This window comes from Lepus europaeus, chromosome 4 (assembly GCF_033115175.1).
Source record: "Lepus europaeus isolate LE1 chromosome 4, mLepTim1.pri, whole genome shotgun sequence".
Lineage (NCBI taxonomy): Eukaryota > Metazoa > Chordata > Mammalia > Lagomorpha > Leporidae > Lepus > Lepus europaeus.
The window spans coordinates 20,995,666-21,013,371 of NC_084830.1; the positions used below are offsets into that span (position 1 = coordinate 20,995,666).

A 17,706-nucleotide genomic window follows, 5' to 3' on the forward strand; every position below is an offset into this window, starting at 1 on the left:
AAATAAACAGAAAAAGAAATCTGAAAAAAAAAAAAGAAAATTAAATCAACATTTGGAAAGTCCATAAAATTCAGTGAACTGGTTATTTTAAAAGTAGTCAATACATAACATTTCAAATTCATGAATAGTTATAAAAGATGCATTTAAAGTATCTTAGGCCAAAAGATTTCAGCATTACATTACACAAAGTCCACTCATATTGTTCAGATTCAACTGCAATTTGCCAGATTCTGATGTAGTATCAAAGAATCTCTAAAAAGACTATGACTTATTTGCATGAGGCCAGGTTTTTTTTCATATATTTCAGTCATAACAACAATTGGATGCAGAGGTGACTACAAGAATCCAGCTGTATTCTATAAGCCAAATAGTAAATTTTCAAAAATGGAAAACAATGCTACTTTTCCCATTAAATTTTTGTTTTGACAAAGATATTTTTACAAAAATGTTTACAACTGGGTTTATTATTTTAAATGAATTAATAAACTTAGAAATTAATAAAATCAGCTTTAACTTTTTAAAAAAGATTTATTTACTTATTTGAAAGGCAGAGAGGCAGAGGCAAAGACAGAGAGAGAGGTCTTCCATCTACTGGTTCACTCCCTAGACAGCTGCAACAGCCAGAGCTGCACTGATCCGAAGCCAGGAGCCAGGAGCTTCCTCTGGGTCTCCCAAGGAGGGCAGGGACCCAAGGCCCAGGACCATCCCCCACTGCCTTCCCAGGCCACAGCAGAGAGCCAGATCAGAAGTGGAGCAGCCAGGACTTGAACCAGTGCCCATATAGGATGCCAGCACTACAGGCGGCAGCTTTACCTGCTATGCCACAGCACCAGCCCCAGCTTTAAATTCTAATTTGATAAAATACTGCTAGGTGGAATCCATATAAACACATTTTTGAAGTCTTCTATAATTTTTAAGAATATACAGAGGTCCTTACTAAAAATTTCATAATCATTATTTCGCAGCATTATGAAGGCACTAAATCCACATTCCAATATTTTGTTTCTCACACACACGGACATCTGTGTTGTGTAGGGCAGGAGATCAGCAATCACATCATGCTAATGGTCGTGAACTCAACAGAAAACTCCTCTGAAGTTGTTTGTGCTGTTGTCTCATAAACCTGGAAAATAACGGGCATGGGCTGGATAAGGTACGCCTTCAGATGTCGAAACCTGTAAAAGACGGATAAGAAGATGTCATCTTCTGTTCCAAACAGCTCATGCGGAAAGAGCTAAAATTTAAATTAATTATCTAATGTTATTCAGTAAGGGTGGGGCTACAGGTTGTCGGTGAATCTGGATTTCAAATCCGATTTGCTGCTAAGGAATCAGTGCTAGGTGACTGGTACAGCGGCAATTCTGACTTTGCTGCAATTCAGAAAAGACATTGGGTTAAAGATTTGAGACAGGTGCACACAGAATAATTTGATTTGAGAGGGTCAATGAGGGGACAGCAGAAAGCTAAGGTAGGTCAAATAAGAGAGCATAGAAGAAAACTGGTTAATGCTTACTTACCATGAACAATGTAAGGCGTGCCCGCCCATAAGAGTATTAATGTTTTTTTTTTTTAACTTCCAAATGTTGCAAGCATTATGCTAAGCTCTTAACATACCTGAACACATTACAGCATCATAGCAACTATGTGAAATGGATATTTTGTCCACTTATTAGCCAAGTAATGAAGGCCCAGAAAGGTGAGTTTCCAGGATTCACAAACATCAAATGTCAAACAGGACATTTGAACTTACTGTCTCTCTTATTCGGGATTCTCTTTCTCTTCCAGGAACTTCCACCTCTGGCTTTAATTGTGCTAGCCTTGGGGCCAGCATTTAACCTAGCTGTCATGACAAATGGTTAAGACACCTGTGTCCCATATTGTAGTACCTGGATTTGATATGGGTTCTGGCTCCTGATTCTAGCTTTCTGCTAATGTGCACCCTACAAAGCAGTGGTGGTGGCTCAAGTAGTTAGAACCCACATGGAAGACCTGGATGGGGCTCCTGGTTTCCAGCTTTGGCTTGGCTGATCACAAAGCGATTGCAAGCGTTTGGGGAGTGAACCAGTGGATGGAAGGATGGAATCTCTCTCTCTTTCTTTCTCTCTCTCTCTCTCCCCCCTTCCTCCCCCTCTCTCACTCCCTTTCAATTTTTTTTAAAAAGAAATGAATGGATGTATAATCAACGCATATGCATCCATCCTCAGAGAACATTTTACTTCTACACACAAGGGGAGAACCATGACCTTTTTTTTCCTTCACAAAGAACCCAGTATTACCAAATGTTCTCACTGCTTGAACTGTAAGATTTAAGTGCTAAGTATTGATAGCGGTCCTGAAAAACGTAATATTCACGTAAGTTTGGAGCTGGGAGGTTAATTGTCCTCCTGAGGCCTCACAGTTAGACACTTGGCACTCACAACTTCCACTCTGCTCCTAAATCAGCTTATTCCACTTTATATGTCAGGGTACAGAAGTTAGACAATGTGTGCTAAATTATAGTTCAGTGTTTGAAAACCAGTAAAAAAAAAAAAGCCTAAAAATCTGGAACGACGATTGTGACTGAGTTGAAATTCTGCTCTCAGATTTAAGCCCGGTCTCTGCAGAGCTGAAGCACCGAAGCAGAGTTCAAAGGCGGAAGCCAGGAAGGTTTGGTGGGGGAAATGAGTAAGTGGGTCTCTGCCCAGCCGCGTGAAGTCGTCCGGCCAGAGGGCTTCGCTGGTCAGCCCCTGCGGTCGTGGTGGGTTCACGACCCGGGGCTGCTGCGATTCCTCCCGCCTCCCGCTCCACTGCACCCTGAGCGACCAGTCGGAAGCATCACTCCAGGCTTACTGGACTTCCCTCATTGTTGCTCAAATAAGGCAAGGGCCGCTAGTCCAGGTACAGGGATGAAAGGTCAAGAGAGAAACGAGTCCACACCTCAAGGACCTCGGGAAGGGAAGGGAAAGGTAATCTGCTTCTCTAACAATTTCCTCACGATCTCCAAAATTCTGCTTGTAACCCCACTCTCATTTTTTCCTAAACAGTGCCACCTACTGTCCATTTTCAGTCATTGGCAAGCCGGAGGGCCAGGATCAGAAAGAATGGGGGCGGGGCAGAGAGAGACAAGGACCGCTCTCCAGCTCTGTGGTATTGGAAGAACAGCGGGGAAAGATGATCTAGAAGCAAGAACAAGTCTTTTCGCTCGTTATCTTTGTAGAAGAGCCGTGGGAAGCAGAAGGCCCTTACACCATTTCTTTGGAGATAGCTTTTTTTAAACTTAAGGTCTTTCAGAAATATATTATCATCTTCTATTGTTAATGTGCCCTGTTTGCCCAGGTTTTCCTATTAGGGGAGCAGGTTGAGGAAAAATAAGAAGGCCGCACAATGATTCTTTTCTTTATTTGTCTTTCACGGCAGACACTTCTGTACCTGGAGAGCTTTAGTACTTGCCCTCAGCTCCAAACTGTGGAGTTGGCTGGAGAAAGGATGAAAACACGGTTGACACCAGACACCAGGGGGTTAGGGTGCCAGGTGTCGTCAGTGGGCTACAGGTATACAGACACATGCACACACCTGTGATTCTGGGTGCACACACACAGGTTCCACACACACACACACAGCTCCAGGTACAAATACACACACACATCCCACACAAGCTCCAGGTAGACACACATGCGCACTCCAGGTAGACACACACACACGCACACACACACATGGGCTCCAGGTACAAATATACTACACACACATCCCACACAAGCTCCAGGTACAAATACACACACACATCCCACACAAGCTCCAGGTAGACACACATGTGCACTTCAGGTAGACATACACACACACACACACGGGCTCCAGGTACAAATATACTACACACACATCCCACACAAGCTCCAGGTACAAATACACACACACATCCCACACAAGCTCCAGGTAGACACACATGTGCACTTCAGGTAGACACACACACACACACACACACACGGGCTCCAGGTACAAATATACTACACACACATCCCACACAAGCTCCAGGTACAAATACACACACAAACTTCAGGTATACATACACACACAACCTCTAGGAACATATATATTGGTTTCAGGTACATATGTACATATACACACATCCATACACAGGCACACTCCAGGTAGACACACACACTCCACACAGGCACACATGTCTTCCGGGTACATACATACACACTCACATCCCACACAAGATCCAGATAAAAATATACACACACATGCTTCAGGTACATACACACACACACACCACACAAGCTTCAGGTACACACACACACCACCCAAGCTCCAGACACACAGTCACACACACATGAGCTCCAGGTACCTATACACACAAAGACTCCAGATACAAACACACACTCCACATTAGCTCCAGATATACACACCACACCACACAAGCTTCAGGTACACACACACACTACACAAGCTCCAGATACAGTCGCACGCGCACACACACACACACACATGGGCTCCAAGTACCTACACACACACACACACTCCACATAGGCTTCAGGTACACACACAGACAAGTTCCAATTATACCCACGTGTGCACTCCAGGTATACACAAGGACACACACACACAAGCTTCAGGTACACACACACACACACGGGCTCCAGGTACCTACACACATACACACACACTCCACATAGGCTTCAGGGACACACACAGACAAGTTCCAAGTATACCCACGTGTGCACTCCAGGTGTATACACACACACATACACACACACAGAACCCCGGCTGTACCTCCCCTCCCTCCCCACTGCCATTAGCCAGGGGCACCATTTGGCCCTAAAACAAATTACTCAAACACACCGGGGAGCCGCCGGCCGAGAGGGCAGCCCTGGGAGCCTCCCAGGAGGCGAGGGAGAGCTACAAAGCGCTGTCCCCCGGCTACGCGGCAGGAGGCGAGCGGGGAATCAGGTGGCGGCCAGCCGGAGCGCGCGGCGTTGCTCTGCACACGTTAACAATCAAGTTAATTGAATTCATTGGCGTTTAGAACCGGCCTCCAGCTCAGAGCGGGCTTTGAATGGCCAATTTCTCCCTCCCTCGCGCCCTCCCGCCGGCCGCGCGCCCGCCCTCCCAGTTCCCTCCCCTCGCGGCTCCCCAGTCCACACCTCCCTCCTCCACCCCTCGGCCCCCACTCCCTCCGCCGTCCTATTAAAACACCCACCAGCTCACTTGTTAAGACCCCCGTAAGTTGGAGGAGGCAGCAAGGCAACAACAGCGGGGAAGGAGAAGTCAAGACGTCTGGAAAGAATTACCCCGTCCTGGCTTCGAGCAGCCCCATTGAGCCAGGGACCCAAACCAGCCCCAGCCAGACTCCTCTCCCGATTCTACGCTTCCTCGCTTCTGCGGAGCCTGCACCCGGCTTTTTTTTTTTTTTAATACAAAAAAAAAAAAAAGGAAACTTTCAGTTATCAGAGGGAAAGAGACTGGAGTAACAACAAAAAGTTAATTTATTTTTTTTTTAAAGTAGAGGTCATTTTCTTTTTAAGAATTAGAAGACTGAAGTGCAACGGAGATAATAAAGAAAAATATTAGTGAAATTTCCTTTTCACAGCGGGGGAGAACCAAACCTTTAAGTCTTCCCCCATCCTTTTTTAAATGTTGTTTTTAACTTTCTTATTTTTTTTGGCCGGGCGTCTCAAATTCATCTGACCTCTTATTACCTCAATTTTGGAAACTGCCTGCCACCGACCCTCCGGGACCACACAGACAGGCTGAGGCCGAATTTATGACCGAGAGCTGAACAAGGTAGGTTTCCCCCCGGCGGCGCGGTGTACCGGGCAGGGAAGGTCCTCTAAGGGGACCGGGAGAGCCGGGGAATCGTTCGCCCAAGAGTTAACAAAATGAGGCCACCTTCGACACGGGAGTGTGGGGGTTGAGGATTTTCCAGGAGACTGGGAGCCAGGGACTCTTTCAGACCCCTCGGAGGCTTAGCCACGCATCGCGGGCTTCGCCCTTCCCCGCGCCTCTCGCCCGAGATCCGCTGCCTTCCCGGGGACCAGGTGCTCGCTCCGCTGGGAAGGCTGCACACCCGAGATGTACTTTTCCATTCCGCATCCTCCCGGGCGGCAGGGGGGCTCCTGGGTTGGGCAACAAGGCTTGCCCCAGTGCAAAGAGACTCCATTCTGCACAGCCGCCCCCTTTCCCCTCTTCTCCTTTTTCCCACACACTGGGTGGGGAGGCGAACCCCGGGATAACCTGGAGCGTTTCACTGTTCGCTTCTCTTGCTCGGTCTGCAAAGGGTTAAGCGACCCGGTCCTCAAGCTCCGAAAAACCCGGACCCCGGGGGAAGGAGGGGTCCTCCGCCACCTCCGAGCAGCTACCGGTCTCGCCCGGCCACTCCCCCTTCCCCGGGCCTCCCCTCCTTTGCACTTCCCGCACCCCATTAAAGTGTCAGGCTGGCTCTGTCTGGGCTAAGCTCGGCTCCGCAAGCCTCTCTCCGGCCAGGGTCCCCCGACGCCCGCGGTGCAGCTGGCGCGCGGAGAGGGAGGAGGGCGCACATCCCCGGGTTCCGCTCCGGCGCGCCCGGGGGCTTGGGTGTGCGTGGGGACCGCGCGGCGCGCTCCGGCGGCCGAGCTGCCCGGGAGCCAGTTCCAACGTGGCACGGCGCACGCTGGCGCGGCTCCTTCCGCGGCGCCGGGCCCACGGTCCCGCGGATGAGTGGGGGGCTCCGTCCCGAGCGCGCAGCCTGGGCTGGGGGCGGAGGTGGGAGGGAGGCCGGGGTCTGAGGCGGGCCGGACCGTCCACACCTCGGGCGGATTGCGTCCCGCTGGTTCCCGCCCAGCCGCGCGCGCGCGCCGGGGCTCAGACCTGGGTCCCCGCGACCAGGCGGGCGGGTCTGAAAGGAGGATCTGTGTGAGGGTGAGAGCCAGGGGGCCCGAGAGACTTTTTCTCTGGCTAAGGAAATGCAGCCGAGGGGAAGCGGTGCTGAAAGGATAATTAAGGCTGGAAAGAGGGGCTGGGCGCGGAGAGGCGGTGTCTGCGGGGGAGGGTCCGGTTGCGCAGCCTCGGGTGCCAGTTTCCACCAGCGCCTGTGCCTCCACCCGCGCTGAGTACCTGGACTGCGGACCCGCGCGCCTCCGGGGCGGGCCAGCCAGCCAGCCGCGCTCCCACGGGGACCTGGAGAAGCCCTGGCGGCTCCTCCCTAGCGCAGTCCCCACCCTTTAGGACCGTTGCTGCCGAGCGGATCTCCAGAACGGCTGCCCAGAAAGGCTGCGCTCCCGCTCACCACGTGGCTGGGCTGGGCTTGCCTTTGACGTCACACCCGGGGGGGCGTGACGCCATAGGTTGGGGAGCCCCCATTGGCCGCGCAGGGCTTCCCCGAATTGGAGGCCTGAAGATATACAGACTGTGAGCTCAGTGTCTAGCAGAGGCGCTTTGCCAGAGCAGGGAGGCGCTGGGCAGAGGCGGGATGACTGCGCGAAGCGGGCTGCGATTTCCCGCTGCGCCGCAGGCCCGGTGATCTTGGAACTTTGGAGGTGTTAAGTCGGACTCTGATTTTAAGATGATTTTAATAAGTTAGTAACGGTTAACATTTTCAAGTTGATGGTAGCAGATTTAAAATTAACATACATAATTTCTGTAACTTTAGAGCTAAAACAACCTATTTGTAGATGAAATTTTAATTGTGCTGAAGAATTGGGTTGAAAAAAACTTAAACCTTGTTCTTCTTTCCCTTCCAGTACGCGAAGGTTGATTCATTCACTAATAAGTTTACACACACAGCTGAGATATCCTTTTTTGAATACCCATGGTACTCTACCAAAGGTTTTCCTGGTAGTTTGGACATTCCTCTACATTTTCCGTGAAAGTTGAGTGCTTTAACGTACCTCGTGTGGAATGTGTATAAAGGTGTGCCTGCCTTTGCAGCTGTCGGACAGACATTCCTGAGAACTGCATGCAAAAACGATGCATGGCGTTTAAAGAAAATTTCACCCAAGTGAACGTATCGTTTTAAACTTATTTATTTATGAGAGAGAGAGAGAGAGAGAGAGAGAGAGAGAGAGAAAGGGAAAGAGAAAACACACTAGCTGTCATCCACCCCTGCTGCTTGAAATGTCCCCTGTGGCTGGGGCTGGAGTGAGGCAATTTCACCCTGTGCTAGGAGCTGGGAACTCAATCCATGTGTCCCATGTGGGTGGCCAGAACTCAGTCGCTTGAGCCACCACCACCACTGCCTCTGAGGTATTCCGAAATGGGACATAGGCGACTTAAATAGCATCTTCACCAGTAGGCCAAATGCTTACTTTTAATTGCACTTTCTGCAAGCTTTTTGAAGTTTCCATGTAATTCTGAATTCCAGGTGGACATTTCTACATTAAAACATCGAAACTAGAATATCATTCCTCCTATTCTCTTTTTCTTAGGTTTTTCCATAATCAGATGAATCAAAAAAGTGTGTTATAGATGTATTGAAAGATGTTTATTTCCTGAGTTGCATGTATTGTGTGTAGAATTGAATCCTTACATTACCAAAGAAATTATACAGCTTATAAAAATACATTGATGACTAGAAGAAAATTTGAATGTCACTCTCCACAAAGAAAGGATGATAAGGACCTTCCTGCAAAATAGGAATTGTGTAGCAAATGAGTAAGAAGCTGTAACTAGAAAGTAAGTTAGCTTGAAGTTAATTTTGGCTAGGTCTACAGAATATGGCACCACAAAATTGAATACCATAAATATTTTTCCACACTTGATGGAAAGGATTTATTTTAAAATATTTTTCTTGAATTTTTAAACATATATCTTTCACTGATGCAATTATTTTCTATTACTTGCACTGTGGAAGAAAGCCCTTTGTCCTTGAATGGAAGTGGAGTTCCTGGCTGGCAGACTTTCGTGAGAGCTGTTTGTTACATTATTAGCTTCCTGACTCTGGCATGAAGTGCAAGTGATGACTTCACACAATAGGGGGACTGAGCATAAACCCCTTGTTTTCACCTGGATTCTTTTCACCTGTGCACAACCAGGCTGTATCCCTCTACCAGGTTACAAGGACAGCCAAGTGGCAGCTGGGATGTCAGCTGAGTAGGGCACTGCTCCCTCTATTAAAAAAATATTTGTGCCTCTGCCAAGTTGGTTTTTAATCCCTCCTCCTCCAGCAGTATTTGATACAGAATAAGTATCATCCCACTACATATAGTCTTAAATTATTTTATTTTGTGTTATCTATGTGAAGCTTACATATATAATGCCTTGTCCACAATCTAGGGAAATGTTACTAATAAATGTACTAAGGTCACACTGCTAAACATTTTATTTAAATTAAGGTTTATTAATGAATACCTATTAACTGAATATATCTATACTGCATACAATTAATGAAATGAATTAAAAATCTATTTAAGGAGTCTCTAAACAATGAAAATATGAGGCAAAATATGATGTGGCCTGTGAAAAATGATACCTATCATTTCTAACATGTCTAGTTTGTTTCAGGCACCGGTTTAGAAGCATTACGTATACTGCATCTATATCCTCACCTGCTAAGAAAGCTTTACAAAACAATTTGTCTCACAAAAATTAAGAACTCCATAAGTATTAGGAAAATTGTAGATGGAATGTAATCAAATAATTTGTGAATATTATGCCCTTGGGAAAGATCAAGAGAGATTTCATGGAGAGACTTGGCATTTTTGCTACTTTTGGCTACCTAGGATTTTGACTTATTTTTGACCTCTGTAAATAGTTCCCAAGAGCCAAGGCAGGTATTCCCAGAATTGGAATCCCATGGCAAGTCTTTCTTTCTTTTTTTTTTTTTTTAATTTTATCCTTCCCCGCAAACTAGGTTTGAGATGGTGAAGTTCAGGAACTAATAGAGTGAGTAGTTGGGAGAAGTGATGCCCTGGCAGTAACTGGTTAATACTGATGAGCAAAGGAAGAGAAATTTAAAACCTGAAACTCCAGACACCACTGGGGTGGAAAGCTTTTAAAAGATCTGTATCCTAACCTTGCAGGCTTGGCTCCAGGGTCTCTCTACTAGGATAAGTGCCATGGGACTGGGGGAAAAAAGGCAAACTTCAAAGCTGGCAAGGGAAAAGAGGTCAGGGGGTTCCTGCTCAGTGTTTTGGAGGGTTATGTGTGCCAATGTGAAGATTATTGGGGGATTTAAAGTAGTCATCTATATCAGGTGTCTAATTGAGGACAGTAGCAGAGGAAATATATTTAAAGGCATATAATGATCCAATTGAGGTCATAGAGTCTTTTTTCTTTTTTTAAGATTTATTTTATTTATTTGAAAGGCACAGTTACAGAGAGACAGAGACATCTTCAATCCTCTGGTTTACTCCCCAAATGTTTGCAATGGCTGGGCCTGGGCCAGGCAGAAGCCAGGAGCCAGGAGCTTCTGGGTCCCCGACGGGAGTACAGGGGCCCAAGGACTTGGGCCTTTCCCAGGAACATTAGTAGGGGGCTAGATTGGAAATGGAGCAATTGGGACTAGAACAGATGCCCATGTAGACTGCCTGCATTGCAGATAGTGGCTTTACTGGCTACACCACAATGCCAGCCCCAGTTCTTGAGTCTTAAACTGGCAGCTGCCAATCTTTGTTGCATGTTAGTATCTCCTGAGGAGATTTTACAACTTGTCATGCCTTGGCCACACGCCCTATCTGGTAACTCAGAATGTTATGGGAGCCACATAGCAGTGGTTTTCAGATTCTCTGGTAATTTGGATATACAACAAATTTTGGGAATCACTACTTTTCAACTTTTTGCTCAAAATACCTTTCTAGTTCACTATTAGTAGTCGGATGATTACTATATGAGTATGTCTTACCAGAAACAATCAGTTATCCAAACTCCTTGAGAGTATCACCAGTTTTGTCCTACATATCACAATATAAATTATGGGAAAAAATTTCTGGGTTCCAGAAGTAGGTCTGCTGTTTATTATATTTGATTCTGAGCAGTGTCTTCTTTAAGGAAACATTCTTTAAATGTCTAATCATCCTTTGTGCCATGTTTAAATATTGCCTACAAGTTAAAAAGAAGATGATGAGGAAAAGAGGCAAGTGCACTTTTATCACTTGTTATTCTTCCTTTGAGTTAAAACAATGGCTTGTGACAATAATGATAACAACAACCACTGATTACACACATGCAATATGTCGTGTACTGGGGCATATATTCACATATGCCACCATTCCAAGTAACAGTAGCCCTACAAAAAAGGTATCATTCTCATGTTACAGGTGAAGAAATGAGAACTTGCTCTCTGTTCTCATCAGTGACTATGATAAAGAGCATGGTGCTGGGACACTTCATGTAACCCACATCCATCCATCTCATAGATATGCAACTATGTGAGTGCTATGAATATTAAAGTTAAAAAATCACAATCCTGCTCCTAAAAATCTGAAGTTCAAAGATATTAATTAATTACATATCCAAGGACAAATGACTTATTCGGACCCTCAAGTGGTTGTCTGAGATCAGATAGCTAATAGGAAGCAGAGTTTAGACTTGAATCCGTTTCTCTGATTCCCAGTCCTCTTGTTTTCACCTCACCATGGTTACTGCATGATAACTTAGGACAATGGGTTAAAGGGAAGGAGTCAGGCTAATTAGGTAATTACTGGCAGAAAACTAACATCAATGAAATCTAATAATTGATCATTTCTTTTTAGATACTTAAATGAATTCCTTCTTATAATCTTATATTTTTTTATGAATCAATATGATTAGCTCCAAACTGATGATGGTAAGTGTTATGTGAGCTGTTTGAGATCATCCAACCACTAAAGGAAGGGTCAGAATTCTACTCCAACCTGGGCTTGTTCTGGAGGCCAGATTCTCTGAAGTAGATAGTAAATGGCAGAGCTATGATTTGAATGCTGGTGTGTCTGACCTTTGCAAATTGGTTGACATCACAGTCTCTCCCATTGAAGAGACAGCACACACACACACACACAAATCATTAGAACCGAAATACAAAATACTGTATGGATTAATAGACAATATACTCCAAGAGTACTATAGTTTTGATTGATAAAAATCTCTTTATCCCTCTTGCCCCAAACATGACCCTTGAACTCATAAAATTGCTCAGATTATAATTCACATTTGCTGAAAATGCTCTTAGGAATAACTTGCTTTTTCTCTTTGTTATCCAATGGTCTTCTCGAGCTGGTCTGGAACTCCTCATAGTGATTAGTTTTAGACATCTGGGCAAGAAATTAGGGAGCTGGAAAAAAAAACACAAAGGAGAAGCTGTTGGATTGGTGGTTGCTTGCTTAGCTCTCAGCATCCATTCACTGCCCCGTTCCGGGGGGGGGGGGGGGCTGTGCCTATCAGTCAGCCTGACTGCCCGAGTCCAAGTGGATTTATTAATTTATTCAATATATATATATGCATTTTTAAAAGACTTATTTATTTACTTGAAAGTTAGAGTTACACAGAGAGAGAAGGGGAGAGAGACAAAGAGAGAGAGAGGTCTTCCATCCACTGGGTCACTCCCCAGAAGACCACAATAGCTGGAGCTGTGCCAATCTGAAGCCAGGAGCCAGGAGCTTCCTCCGGGTCTCCCACACCAGTGCAGGGGCCCAAGGACTTGGGCCATCTTCTACTGCTTTTCCAGGCCATAGCAGAGAGCTGGATCAGAATTGGAGCAGCCCAGACTTGAACTGGTGCCCATATGGGATGCTGGCACTGCAGGAAGCAGTTTCACCTGCCATGCAACAGCGCTACCCCCTCAAAATATATTTATTGAGTATCTGTTATGTGCCAAGCCCTGTTGTTGGTACAGAGCACATCAAGCCATTGAGTCACGCAAGTTCCAGTAGTCATGTAGAGTACTTAAGTGCTACTTAGAAAAGCAAGCAAGGCACGGGGAGAAAGTGTGATGGGATGAAGAGAGGACAGAAGGGAGAGGTTACTTTAGAAAGGAATGGATGCTCAGACCCCTCTCAGAAGAGGTCTTCTGACCATATCTCTAGCCTTTCCCGGATGCTGATTCACTGAGTTTGAATCTCCATTAGCTTCTCCAAGATCCAAAATGGAAGAACCACTTTATGAAAACAATGGGAACTCAGTTCTTGCCTCTGCAATATGGCAGCGAGAGCAGCTATTATTCTCTCTTCATTCAACATTTTGCTCCCTGTTTAATATAAGGTCAAGGGGGAGGAAAAGACTTTCTTGCACAATGAACTAAAGAATCCCATGTGGTATATGAGCTGACAGCAAGACTTGATTTCTGGCCCACAATGCAGTTGAAACAATGGATCATTTCTTATGGTGAAACTTGATTTTGGTTGTCCTTAGGAGCAGAGTTGCCATTGTAAAGGTAAAATCAACAGCTTCTTTTACAAAACTCTATAGATATTCCTATAGGTTGTACCCACATGGAACAGTAAATGAGCCAGTAATCTCTGAAAATTGGCTGCTTTTGTCTCTATACCTGAGTGCCATTTTCCATATTAGCAAGAACACAATTTCAAAGTTTTTCCAAATCTTATATATATATATATATATATATATATATATATATTTGACAGGCAGAGTGGATAGTGAAAGAGAGAGAGACAGAGAGAAAGGTCTTCCTTTTTGCCGTTGGTTCACCCTCCAATGGCCGCTGCGGCCGGCGCATCTCGCTGATCCGAAGCCAGGAGCCAGGTGCTTCTCCTGGTCTCCCTTGCGGGTGCAGGGCCCAAGCACTTGGGCCATCCTCCACTGCACTCCTGGGCCATAGCAGAGAGCTGGCCTGGAAGAGGGGCAACTGGGATAGAGTCCGGCGCCCCAACCGTGTGCCGGCGCCGCAAGGCGGAGGATTAGCCTGTTAAGCCATGGCGCCGGCCCAAATCTTATATTATACACTATAGTTCTATTATCCAGAAACAAAAGGATGCTTCCCATTTCATCGTAAGGTTTGAAGTCTATGCAACAATTCTCTTTCTCTGCCTTTCAAGTAGATGAAAAACATAAACATTTATCAAGAATAATTATCTGGTATTAGGCTATTACATGGCTCCTACTCCTGGTTTTATGGCTTTCAGTGAGTTACCTAAATACTCAAATTCCAACGGCTTAAATTCCTTTTTTTTAAAGATTTTATTTATTTCAGAGGCAGAGTTACAGACAGAGAGTAGAGACAGAGAAAGGTCTTCTACCTGCTGGTTCACTCCCCAAATGGTCAGAAAAGCTGGAGCTGAGCCGATCCAAAGCCAGGAGCAAGGAGCTTCTTCTGGGTCTCCCACGCCAGTGCAGGGGCCCAAGAACTTGGGCCATCTTCTACTGATTTCCCAGGCCATAGCAGAGAGCTGGATTGGAAGATGAGCAGCTGAGACATGAAGTGGTGCCCATATGAGATACCAATGCTGCAGGTGGAGGCTTAGCCTATTACACCACAGCACCAGCCCCCAAATGCTTAAATTCTTGGCATATGCATATGTATGAGTATAATAATATATTTGCCAACTAAAGTCATTAAGATTAAATAAGACCATGCTATTAAACAAACAAACAAAAACCTTACCTCACTGCCTGAAACCTCATAAATAATGAATGAATATGAGCTTTCTTTATAACAATGAAAATTATGACTAAAGCTACATTCATTCATTTGTTCAACAAATATTTACTGAATAATAGCTATGAACCAGGCAATGTTTTATGTCCTGGGTGACATTGGTGCAAACAGATTAAACATACATTTTTATATGTGTGTATATATATATATATATTTATATAGTATATATAGATAATTATTGAATTTGTGGAGCTTACATTATAGTCTATTAAGCCATTCCTTAACACTTGGTTTGGCTTAGAATGCTGTGGCAAATAGTAGTAAATACTTGATATCAAGCCCAATAGCAATTTAAAAGTCAATTACTGGGCTAACGCCTGACATGGGCAAAATAAATCCAAGTTTTATATTTTAAATATTTATAGAGTGTAAGTTTCTAGGTAGTTCTTCTATATAGCAGTAAGCTCTTGTGATCTAAGCTTGAACTAACCCTATTTTCCAATTTCTCCATAAAGCCATGTGTCTGATAAGGAGAGTACGCTTATGAAACAGTTTTTGATTTGGGGATTGTTTCTGAAAGTCTAACACATATGGTGCCCATATCTATGAAATTGCCCAGGGGAAATTATAAAGAACACATCCTGTGTGTCACTCCCTGAGATCAATGTATTCCCTCAGCAAAGATGGCTCCAAAATGTGCCTTTTGCCCTTTAGCCTGTGCTGAGACACTGCATGTGTCGTTCTAGGGAACATATCTTGCAGAACATAAAGGTTTAGTTCTAGCCACGTTGCTGCAGTTTACTAATAACTTTTCCCAGGCTTCAAAAAGACATTTTGTAGACTCCTATGATGTAAGAGGGTGTTCCCTCTTCAGCTGTGGCCAGCAGATGCTATGTGACCACTCTATGTCCACGTGTGCTGATAAAAGCAAGGAAAATGTGAATAATGGAAAAGCATGGCAGGCAGTTCTTTTGCTGGCTTTTGTGATTTTAAATACAGGCTAAACACACTTAAGCTTCTCCCTGGCAAAGTGTTTTAGTCCCCTTGAAATTTTTCACTCTTGTGAGAATGACTCACATCTTGGAAATGAGGAGTTCCAAGTCTGGTGCTCCAAGCACCTTTAGGCATTGGTTAACGTACCCTTTGGGAGTTCTTAGCATCCCGTCAGCTGTGTTAATTAATGAGGGATGATGTGCTTGCTTGCCTTTCGCTGAAAACTCAGTGTTTCGCCATTCCACAGCAGTCTGAGTTTTCCATGTGTGTTATGGTTACTTTTATCAAGCTCTGTGTTGCCCTCTACGGGGTCCCACATGGCTGCTAAAAGTAGGGCACAAATCTTTCGTTTGTCTTTTTTTTAGCTCCCTAATTAACTGATGTCTTAAACAGCATTGCATTTCTAGCTTTTAAAAACACTTCCACAGTGCTAGTACATTATTCTCCTCACCTTAGCCATCTGAAGGGTCTTTGACAGCTATGGTCATCTCCATGCAGCAAAGAAAAATGACATCCATGTGCTAGAATCCTGGTATCCAGACTGCTTTGCATCATCAAGGTTGTTTTAATTAGTATGAACTAAAATGAAAACTAGAGTAAACAAACAAGCAAAAATCCCAAAATTATTCCTAGCTAACGTAAGAGTCCAAGGCAAATATTCCTGATTGTGTGGTTTTCTTTCCATGGGGTAATTAAAGGGTCAGCTTCCCTCTATCTTGGGACTCTACAATGCCCTAGAAACTTGTTAACATGTGGGTCAAACCTGTGGAAAGAAAAGAGAAATTGGCAAGTTATCCTCTCTCTCTTCAAAGACCCTACTGAAAGTAGGGCTGTGCAGGTTTCCCAAGGCTAAAATGCCATGGCTGTACCATGTAGTCTGTGCTCAGAAAGGAGCAGCCACATTAAAGTGACTCACAAGTACAGTGCACATTCCCTCAGGACCACCTCAATCGGTGGTTACAGGGCACAGAATGTGAATGTGTGAACAATGCCCCCTGGAGCTGAGCAAGTGGGGCCATATGGCCGTTCACCACCACCACCACCAATCATAGGTTCTATGTGGACATTCAGTTTTAAGTTTTGATGTGGATTAGGAAAATATAAACAGAATATCAAGTAAGATGGTTTGCAGAGATGATTGCTTAGCCTAAGTTTCCATTTAGGTTAAAATTATTCAGCTTTCAAAATTAGCTGAACTAAGAGAAAGATTTAGTATCAATTATATGTAAATATAACAAAATTCCCAAGTTGATATGAATGACCATAGGTGGGAATATTGTGTTTTTACCAATTACGTCCCTGATGACATTATTCTTGGAAGAGGAGAAAAATAAAATTTCAAGGGAAAAAAATAAAATTAAAAAAATGTCTACCAAGTGATCTTTCAATGTTCAGCATCGAAAATACTTTAAGAAAAACAGAAAAATAGTTATTTTCTTTTTGATTTGTTTAAACTCTTATTCCAGAGACAGACATTCAAGTATGATGGCAAAACTGGTTGTTAAGAGTTGCAAGTTGTTTCAGGTCTAATGCTTTTAATAGCATGGAAACTCACCTGTCAAAATTTAACATGTTGTCATTTCTAATTTATTCATTATTTCCAAAGAAATTCTTATGTGATTATTATGTTCCAAAAAAGTTCCTGGTCCCCAAGACCTAAACATCCAGTGATGGAGGATAGAGGAGACAGATGTCTGAACACAGGACAACAATTAAGAATTACAGGGGCTTGGACAGATATCTGTATAGTATATCTATGCATAGAAAATTTTTAATATCAGTGAGGACTTTGGAAGTAATCAGTACTCAAGTTCTCTCACTTAACCAGTTAAAAAAACCTAAAGCTCAGAAAGGTAAAGTCACTCACTTATCACCATACAGTTAATTGTGTGTGTGAACCCTAGTCCTAGAACCCAATATCCTGCAATTCAACTTCAGCCGGCACATGGAAGGAATATCAATGGAGAGATTTGCAGTAGAGGTGAGATGAAATTAAGTGTAAGAGATTTAGTAGAATCTCCTGTGGATTTTTCTCTGGTCAGTATTGAGGAAGGAAGGTAAAACACCATAGAAGAAAGATTACTCTGGGATTTAGGAAATGTAGGTTCTATGCCTAGCTGTGACCACATACAGAGAGTGCAGCCTTCGACAAATGCTCTAACGTACTAACAACAAAGCATCCAGGTTTTTTTAAAAAATACCTTATTGGGTTCAATAGTACCCTCTACTGATAT

At 44.2% G+C, this 17,706-nt stretch overlaps 1 protein-coding gene across 1 annotated transcript in view; it reads left to right on the forward strand.

The window, feature by feature from the left end:
* The first annotated feature begins 5,126 nt into the window (after positions 1-5,126).
* The window catches only part of HAS2 (hyaluronan synthase 2), a 30,481-nt gene continuing 17,901 nt past the window's right edge, over positions 5,127-17,706 (forward strand). The window contains exon 1 of the mRNA XM_062189461.1: positions 5,127-5,760. The gene's annotated coding sequence lies outside the window, so the exon portion shown is untranslated. The remainder of the gene's footprint in view (positions 5,761-17,706) is intronic.